The sequence below is a fragment of the Taeniopygia guttata genome, chromosome 7 (assembly GCF_048771995.1).
Source record: "Taeniopygia guttata chromosome 7, bTaeGut7.mat, whole genome shotgun sequence".
Lineage (NCBI taxonomy): Eukaryota > Metazoa > Chordata > Aves > Passeriformes > Estrildidae > Taeniopygia > Taeniopygia guttata.
Window position 1 is genome coordinate 33363749 of NC_133032.1, and position 9364 is coordinate 33373112.

General features: G+C 41.0%; 1 long non-coding RNA gene across 1 annotated transcript; it reads left to right on the top strand.

The window, feature by feature from the left end:
- The first annotated feature begins 855 nt into the window (after positions 1 to 855).
- LOC140684527 (uncharacterized) lies at positions 856 to 9012 on the top strand. Its single transcript, XR_012056901.1, has 2 exons — positions 856 to 1227; positions 6730 to 9012. It is a non-coding gene; the product is annotated as an uncharacterized lncRNA (long non-coding RNA).
- The last annotated feature ends 352 nt before the right edge of the window (positions 9013 to 9364 follow it).

Genomic DNA, 9364 nt, shown 5'->3' on the forward strand with positions numbered 1-9364 from the left:
CACTATTAAACAGCTTCACTGCTGATCCATTGCAGGCTCAGCACATTAACTATATTTACCATCTAAGATACAGAAAGGATTCTGTCCTATCTGACGAGGAAGCAATAAAGTTTTAGTGAAATGCATGTAAATCAAAGTTTAAGTTTACCCAGTAAAAATACATAAAGCTGTGTTTCACGTCATGTTTTATGCATAGCAGTATTCTGCATATATGAATAAAACCTGCATTTGTTGGTAAATACTGCTTCCATATTGTTGATTGTTTTGGTCTGTAAATTAAACCTGTGTACATGCAATGATCTAAAGAAAAATGCATTTTTTGGCCCATAACTGTTTGTTAAAAAGGTACATTATAGTAGTAGGAGGAGAGGAAACAGCCTGAATATGTAAAGCATTCACTTTCTGGCATCTTCTTGGTTTCAAGTGCACAGTTTGCTGCATATACCTGGATTTCTACTTTTCTTTTTGGAGTTTGAGCTTTTGCATCAAGCTGTCACTTTTTAAAAATCTTGCAGAGTGTCTCTATATGTGTCAGACTGGCCACAGGATGGGGTTTATTTCTCTAAGTGCTTTCCTAGAAGAGGATTTGGCCACCAAGAACCTTTGTATGTATAAGGTAATGACACTTTACTTGGTCACAGGGAAACATAACACCATCTTCTTCTGTCCTTGTTTTGGTAATCCTGAAATTATCATTCACTGAGTGCCTTTACTCAGACTGAAATTCTGGGATAAGAGCTGGTGGATGGCTGTTGCTGTTGTAAGTCAGGCCCAATGTTAAAATGTGGTTCCTTTCTGTAATGCCAAAGAGCAGCATGTCTGGGAGGAGTGGGATCAGGCCCTGGGTGTGCTCCAGGTGGAGTGGCAGTGCCTTGGAGATGGATGGCAAAGCCGGCAGGAGCAGAGCTCTGGGTGAGGCCAGGGAGCTCGAAGGCAGCAGTAATAGGTGTGTAAGGTCAAGGAAATGATCTTTGTTTTTCTCCATGCAGTTGTTTTGTAGTGTGTTTGCCAACTTGAGCCACAGAATGTGATGACTGCTGGCTCTCTGAGGCGTTAGCTGAGGCATTACCATTGCTGTGGTGATGTGCTGGATGTTCCTCCACCCCACAGAGAGGGAAGAAAAGGCCAACCAGTGCCTAGAGAGAAAATCCTGCTGCAGTCAAACGGCTTTGTGTGATCTCTTGAAGAAGAAAGACTATTTTTATATGCTAGCCCTCACCTATCAAGGTAAGAACTGGGGAGGAATAGGATGCATGATTTGGACACTATGTGATATTTCAATATCATCTATCATGGTTACTTTAATATATCCCTTTTCTGTTGAAGGTTTAAAAACTTTCCCTGAGACATATCAGCAAGATAGAATCTTTGCTGAAGGAGGCAGGTATCAGCTGTCCCAGAAAAAGGATATTCAGAATCCATCAGAATCTGTAGCCATCACCTTTTATATGGACAAAGTTACCATGCCTGGCAGGCTGTCTCAGTGTGTCCAATTGTCTGCTTTAACAAACACATCTTTAGGCTTCCAGAAAAGTAAGGTCATTGCTTGGATGAGTAATCTGACACTTGGAAAGAGATGCAGTGGGATAGGTCTACTGCTCTCCAAACAGTGTACAGAAAAATAGTAGTAAAACGAAAAGATAACATATAAGCAATAAAAATAGCAGGTATCTCTTCCTAGGCACATCAATCCCAGCATCATCAGCCCAGCCATGAGTTAGATGGTGAGGGAAAAACAGAGACAAAATGTGTCTCATTTCAGCACTGAAGATTACATGCCATCAAAAAGATAAAATTACCTGAGACCCTTCCAGATCACCTAAAAGCTGGGGTTGTGTATATGCAGCACATTGGAAAACTAGCCCAATTTATCATCTTTGCAAGAAAGCAAATACTTGGCAGGTTTTGTATTTTAAACAGCACTCAAAGTGCATGAAAATAAATAAATAAGGTAACCTGAAAGTCTAAGCCCAGGAATGAAACTCTGAGCAGACTTCAGCCTTCATCATCAGCTTAGCTCTCTGGGTGTGACAGGCAATTTTCCTTTTTAATTTTCTCCAGCAGTAAGGAAGCTAATGGTACATCTTAAAAGAAATGACCTTATCCTTGTAAAGCTGCCTGAAGCTTGGCAGAAAATAGGATGGCCTCACTGTCTAAGAAAGGCTGGCTTGAAGGGGAAAATTCCCTTCTTTCTTGCATCAATGGGCTGAAGAATGGGAGGGAATATTTTATTTTTGTACGCCATTTTTATTCTGCTCTAGATATGATTCCTGTGGTGGTTTTTAGAGGTACCTTTTTATATATTTTTATATATTATGGATGCTCCACATAGATAGATATGACTCTGTTTGGGCAGAATAAATGTTGTTAGGGCCAAATTTCTCAATAGCATACCTAGGTGCAGACTTTTCCTCCTCGCAGTCTTCTTGAAGTCAACAGTCTGACGTGCATTCATACAGCTGTGGTTTTGCTGGGCTTTAGCATGGCAAGGGTTTTGAGAAAATAAAAAGTATAAATTGCAGCCAGAGCTTTTTCAGTAAGCAATCTGTCAAAATATCATTGGTGCTCTGAATCTGTCATAACTGTGGAGAGAGAAAATAGTAAATTCTACTGTGTTTGTTTCTGTAGGGTTGCTGGCCTGGATACGCCCACACTTCATTGGTAAATGATACATACATCTGTATTAATTTTGTATACATACATAAATACCCTTCCCTACCATCCTCTGGGGTTTTTAGCAGAGCTAGGCATTTCCCCCCTAGTTTTTGGCAGTAGTTACTCCGTTATCTTATTATTTCATCTGCTATCAGAAAATGAAATGTTTAACACTGTGAAATTCCTTTTTTAAGATGTCATACAGGACGGAGCCCAGTCACAGGGCTGTAGTTACAGGATGAGTGTATTTTCCCTTCACTGCTCAGCTCTGTTGCTGTCCTGCTTTTCATTCGTTGTATATTTTCATTAGGAATGCAATGTTGCATCCTCTAGTGATTCATGGAATTAATGAACTCTGAGACTCTGGTCTGTTCAAAGAGTACAATCTGGTACTTTGCAAATATTTTGAATGGATTTCCAGTCTTGTGGCCAAAAGCTGGGATTCCATGCAAATCCAACCATAGATGGCAAGGGAGAGCAGGAGGCAGAGCCATTCTGGCACCAACCAACCCCCAGGTCTCCGTTGGGATGAGCTTGTGGTTTAAACCTTCTGCCAAACAACGTGTCCAAATTCCTATTCTCTGTGTGGTTCAGCAGAAAACTAAACCTGAGCATCACAAATGCCAAAATAGTGATCTAATCACTGAACCATGTGTCCTGTATTTAACTTGACTTTAGAATTTGCACTCTGCTGACTCGGATAGGACAGTTCACACATCCAACTACTGTTATTACAGGTGCCTAAAGACTTGAGCACACATTGATGCATTGCTTTAAGCTCATTTCACATTTCAAAGGTTTGCTTTGTGATCAAAGGGGCTGGAAACTTCTTTCTAAATGAAAGCTGACATTTTGGGCCTATTTTGTCACTATAGCCAGCACAGAAAAGAAAAGGCTGGGAGGGAGGAGGGGGACCCGTAATCAAGTCAAAGCAGGCTTATTTTTTTAGGGTCTGACTTTGCAAGAGTAAGACTTGTTGTAAAAAGGAATATCTTCCCATTCTCTAGGTGTGTTTAATCAGGAAGATTTTGAAATGCAACTGGAACTCAAATGGAACTGAGAGTGCTTCTAATGGATCTAAAGAACACTTTTCTATAAGAGAACTTAGTTTTGGGCTACTGAGTAGGTTCTCTGTGTGGCCCTCAGTATTTGTGGAACTGTGACCCAGTTTCAGGAGCAGGGATGCAGCATGGCCACACCTGGGAGCTGCAGCCTCTGGGTGCCAGCATTTAGGGGCAGTTTGGTGTGGGCACACAGTTTGTGGTAACTGGGAGTTGGGATATGGCCCAGCCTCATCCCCAGTAGGCACAGCTGTGAAAAGCAAGTGAGCAGCAATGAATGAGCTCAGGTGCACTGACCAACCACCAAAGGGAACAGAGGGCACAGAGGTGCATTGCATGAACATAAGGAGTATACATGGCTGGGCAAAAGAACAAGAAGGGCAGATTCTTGCAGCCTTCTGGAGTGATATGATGTTACTCTGTATGGGTTGTAGCCTTCTGAAAGTGTATGGTGACACTCTGTGTATTGTGGCCACCTCAACTGTGATGTGTGCAGTGACAGTTTGTAGCCTCCCCTGTCCTGTCAGGGTAAGGGTTGCTTGTTTGTTACCCATTTTCTTGCTTAAACCATCTTAAACCAACATTTTCTTCATCCAAGGGCAAAATCTACCCAGTTTGGCTGGACTGGGTCTGTGTCTCAGACTCTTTCCAGTTCGGTGTGGATCTCCTGGAACCCAGGCAGCTCTCTGGCAAACTATGGCCTGTTGCTCTGTGTCTCCAGAGCTCTCACTGATCTGGCAACTGTTTTGCATTACTGGTATCAAGATGATCTGTAGAGATATCAGGCAGAGAGAAGGAGAGGATTCAGATGCTGTCAGGAGATGTCAGGGTGTTTGTTTATTTGCTTTAATAGTTGCAGTGGATGTTGTGGGTCATTAGTTTCAATTCAGGAAGATTCAAGCTAAGGTCACTTGGCCCAGCTGGAGAGAGCAGCTCAAGCTGTTTGCCTCCACATGTGGGTGATGCAGATGTTATTTTGGATGACTTTAATGTTAGCTCTGCATCCTTGAAGCTTTGTAGTTTTAAGTGTCTGAAGTGAGTGAGTGTCCTGGTGCAGACCTTTGAAATTTATGGCATCTGAGGGGCATGGTTTGAAGCACAACTCTATATTATCTTCAGAAACACGAGGAAGAGATCTCCTGGAGATAATGTTTTGTCAGACAATAATAATTGACTGGACCTATCAACACTTGTTTGCTCTGACTGCTCACCCTGACTATTAGTGATCACGTAGCATGTTAAAGCTGATGTCTGACTTGAGTGATGTATTGATAGGGATATTTCAGTGGCTTTGAAGTCTAGAAGAGTGATGATTTATGGAGGCTGTGCCTTTAGAAAGGGAGGAACTATGTTGCAACAACAGAAGCTCTCAGAATGCGTGGTTGGTGGTTGTCACTCTTTCCCCCAAGTCCCATTATTTGTGCCTTCATCCAATAGCTGAGGCCAAATGCTTTCAGATATTTTATACCTCAGGACATGCTTGCTATTTTGGGAGCAAAAGCAAGTTTGGATGAGTTTCTGGATTTCTTTTGCAATGCTCCTGGTGTGAGAATCCTTCACCTCAGATTACCTTTTGCAAGTGATCTGTGAAAATTTTGAATATCCAAGGACTATTGTAAAGAGTGCTGTGTAATGCTTATGAGCTTAATCCTTAGTATAATCCCTAAACTTAGTGTATCCTGGCAAGTTTCCTTGAATAAGTGTACTTTGCAGCTAGATCCAGCAAAAAGAATAAACTCCATGAGTTAAGCACAATGGCCAATATTCTTTTTGAAATTAATTCTTGCTTATGTGGCTCTAGACTTGCATGGCTGCAGTTGCCTCTGCATTGAGTATTAAAAAAATAAATGTCCTAAATCCCTGAAAATCTCTAAGGATATTTCTGAAAAATAATGACTTCGTTTTTTCCTCTTTCTCCTCTATTTTCTGCCACCTTTTCTCACATCTGTCTTAGTGGGCTTGTCAGAACTCAAGACAAGAAATCAGCCAGTACAAGTGGGAAAGTGGGGCATGATATCAATGAATGTCTTTAGGAGTTGGTAGATATTTAGTTGGAATGCTTTACAGGTGATTTTATGTGAGAATATGGGTTGGTGCTTGTCACTTTTGATCTGTGAACAAGAATACTTGCCATGAACACATCAATCACTTGGAATAAGAAGTTGCAAAAGGATCTGATCTTCCTTTGAAATACCAGTTCAAAGCATTATTGTACCCCAAATTGTCCTTAGGATGGAAAAAAAAAGGTACAAGATGCTTTCCTTGTTAATGATAGGTAAAACTGAAGTATCGCTTTCCTTTTTATAGAACTTTGGGATAGATTTCTGGATGTATTGCCCGATTTCTTCATGTATTTCCAAATTTCACAAAATCCTACACATGGTTCCAGTTTTTAACCATCTTCATTCTGTGCTGGCTCCAGATCAATACAGTAATTTAATGAGTACAGAATTTCCTCCTGAAAAAGCTCAGAAGAGGGTCCTAGGAGGTGGTGATTATGGACCCTTTAAGGGAAGGGGATCACACCCTTAGCAAGGGGCTGGGAATGCTTTGCCTTGGCACTGTCAGTGCCAGAGCTCTCGGATATTGCTCTTAGCGAGGACAGTTTAACAAACAAACACCACAACTGACAGGGCAGAGCAGCTGAGCAAACAGACAAGGGTATAATTTATCCCTTTCCCTGCTTTTCAGTGTCTATTTAATGCATTAGCTAATATGATCCTCACTGTGTGATGTCAGTTGTGGCAGAAGCACTTCATCTGTTTTTTTACCTTGGGTTTAATTTAGAACAAAGGAAGACAGGGCAGGAGGTGGAGGGGTTGGCATAAGAGAGGAAGATGGGAGGGCTGGGCAGAGAAGAGAAAGGACACTGTCACCAGTAACTGTGGGACAGGGAAGTCCCTAATAATCTTGTCTAGACTTTAATTACTTGTGCCTTGGCTGCCACAGATAATTCTCTCTGACCTTGACAACTGTAGCTGTGCCAAGTGCCAACTCTTTTCCTATCCCCTAGGTCACGATGGATCATCTCTCTGAGAAGTGACAGATTGTCCCACAGCACCAGCCTGGCTTTGTTACACTTACAAACACAAGGTTTTCTCTCAAAGTGCCTTCCCAAGTCTGAAGACACATCTTGGAAATGTCTTTGTTGCCATCCCATTGCTCCTTATAATTCATTCCTGATGGAGTCTGTCTTGTTCTTTTCTGGCTTCCTCCATGTTAGGTCCTCTTTGGCTTTGGGCCTGAATCCATGGGGGTTTTTTGTGGGTTTTTTGTTTGTTTGTTTGTGGGTTTTTTTTTGTTTACAAGGGGTTTAGGAGAATGGGATTATCTCCCATGACAAGGCTTTTTACACACCATGCTGATAAGAATGACAAAAACATATGAAAAAATAAATTGGCCAACAGCTTTTCCTTGTATTTTAGTCATGGTTTTTTTATCTCTGGTACCAATAGCTCCTACATTTCCCTCACAGTTAGGTGATGACCCCCAGAGTCACCAATACCAAAAGCTTTTTGGTTTCATTTGGCTGAAGGCACTGCTGAACTTTACTATTACCACCAATATTTCCCTGTGAGTGCTTCTGCAATAACTGTGATTCACAAGCACATGGAAGAACACTGGAGAGCTGGAAAACTACTATCTATGAAGAAAATTAGAAGAAAAATTTCTGCCTTGAAATGAATTTATTGGATTCCTGTCTTCCTCAGATATCCAGATTGAGCCTTAACTACACAGAGGAGTTTTTTATTGTTTCTGTCAAGGAGGATGGAGTAAGGATTCTGATTGAATAAATGATGTGTGTGAGGCATGTCTGATGACTAGCAATCATTGATTTACCCAGCTTTAGTTTTCAAACACTGCAATTGTTTCCCTATTTTGTGTCCACTGTCTCTGAAACTATATTATATGTAAGTACTCTGAATATTTTATATTGCCATGCTTCTTTTTCCTCAGGTTTCTCCCTCTCTTCTTTGATCAGCATTGTAATGGCCTGGGCTTTGAATTGTTTTATCACTTTAAAAGAAATTGACTGAACAAATAATGTTGCTCTTTTGTTGATTGCCTTGTTGTCACTTAAATACTATTCCAATATAATGGGTAAGTTATTACTTCTAAGACAGATTTCCTACTACATTTTTTTTTCCTCTGGCTTTGAGAAGAAGCAAGTTATCTCAGTCAAAATTGTATTTCTTAAGAAGGAAGAAGATGCTGTGCCTCTGAACCTCATGAGAATAGTTGATTTTCTGTTTAGAGTAATACAGTCTCTAACTAATGAAGAGGAGATTTCCAAAGGTAAAAATGCAAGTGAGGTTCATGGTAGTCCCTATGGTTTCTCTTTTCTTCTCTCACTATATGACTTTGCACTTTTTTTGACTAGTGGCCCAATAAATAAATAGTCTTTCATCTATATTGCTCTGATTGTCTATCAGAGGAGGAATGCAGAGCATCCAAGCAGGAGGGGATCAAGCCAGCAGTCCTGCTCTCATTAGGGTGTTTGGCCACACAGGCTTTGCCCAGGTCTTTGAAAGCAGTGTAGTTACTCTGAATTTACTGTAAGGAATTTCTCACAATGAGCTGAGACAGAATGCAGGTCTCTATTAGATGTGTAAATAATTGCACATTTGTCACATGTGGAAAGCTGGCTTGATGAATGTGTAGAGATAACTGTTTCTTGATGAGCTCAAGTCCTTGAGTTTTAGTGCTTTCAGAGATTTATGGATAGTTGCCTGAGACAGCACAATGTACATGCTTGGAACAATGTGCTTTTAGAACCTATGCATGCAGGTAATAGGCCTGATATTTACATCTAAGGAATACCCCAAATGAATGCTGCAATCAATACCAAATCTGAAGGGTCAGCATCTCTGAAAGGTAATGCCCAGAACGCGGAGCAAGTGGTTTTCCTTTTGTGAAAGAAGAAATCAAGACATAAAATACAGAAAAGGAAAATAAAAAGACCAAACAAAATTTTAGCTGTCCTCTGCTTTTCAGAAGATAAGGTATTTGTACCATTTTTTTTTACCATTTATAGCTCTTCTAAGTGTGAAGAGCCAGCGATGAAGAGGAAAATTCCCAATCAAAGGTGTCATATGTGGGAGAAAAGGAGCTGCTTGTTTTCAGGCTGAAGAGGTAGAGGTTAAGTGACAATTTGAAAACAGCTGAGACTCATTCTATAAAAATCAGTGTGGTGTACTTATTTGTAAAGGAAAGGAGTATGAGCAGAGGTGCTGATTTATTTTTCTCTTCAAGAAAGAGCTTTGGTGGAGTTTGTCTAGCCTCCTGCCAAAAATAATTAATATTGTGTGGCATTAAAAAAAGCCAAAAACACCCCTGAGAACCCCCAAAATGTTCTTGGCTTTGCAGCTGCCTGCATCACATTGCCAAACAGCAGAAGCTGAGTGAAATCAAAGGCAGCTGTAGTGAGATTTTCACAGGGAGTGAGGCAATGCTAAAAAGATGCAGCAAGAAGGAAGCACCTCCTGCCTGGGTCACAACAGTCTGAATCAACTGCAGCCTCTCCAAATCGATACCCAGGATGATAAGGGGTATAAAACTCAGAGTGTTGGCCTGAGGAAATGGTAGGAGCTATCAGAGTCCCTCTGAGAGGCAGGTGAGCAAGAACATGAGTGGTGGGAATGGAGCTG